The 425-nt window shown below is 39.8% G+C and overlaps 1 protein-coding gene across 3 annotated transcripts in view; it reads right to left on the reverse strand.

The window, feature by feature from the left end:
- Nucleotides 1-425, reverse strand: part of clcn5b (chloride channel, voltage-sensitive 5b) — a 27,591-nt gene that overhangs the window by 1,648 nt on the left and 25,518 nt on the right. The window lies entirely within an intron of this gene.

Here is a 425-nt window from a genome sequence, read left to right on the forward strand (position 1 = left end):
TGTGTGTGTGTGTATAGAGAGAGAAACAGGAGCTGACAACTGGTGTCTGATATGCAGTGATTAATTGTGCAACACTCCCCAGAACATTTCATTCCACTTCAAAACCAAAGACAGAGCAGGCAGCTTGTGGTTCAACAGGGTCGGACCCAGAGGGAAATCAGTTTGAAGGCAGATGACAAATTCCAAGATATTCAGAGAAAGACATCAAAGAAATGTTTCATATTTGGACAACAATGTGAGCTCAAGGAAGGGGCGGCCTAAAAGTGAAACTATGTGACTTTAGAGGGATGAAATTAAACATTGTTTACTAAATGTTGAATTTCTAAGCAATAAAATGCTCAGTTCAACTCACTGAGCTTAGTAGTTCCTTGTGGATGCTGTTTAGCAAAACTCACTAAAGTGTTCCCACTCTTTGTAAGAAATCA

This window comes from Morone saxatilis, unplaced genomic scaffold (assembly GCF_004916995.1).
Source record: "Morone saxatilis isolate NCDOM2014 unplaced genomic scaffold, NCSU_SB_2.0 Contig4, whole genome shotgun sequence".
In the NCBI taxonomy this organism is placed as follows: domain Eukaryota; kingdom Metazoa; phylum Chordata; class Actinopteri; family Moronidae; genus Morone; species Morone saxatilis.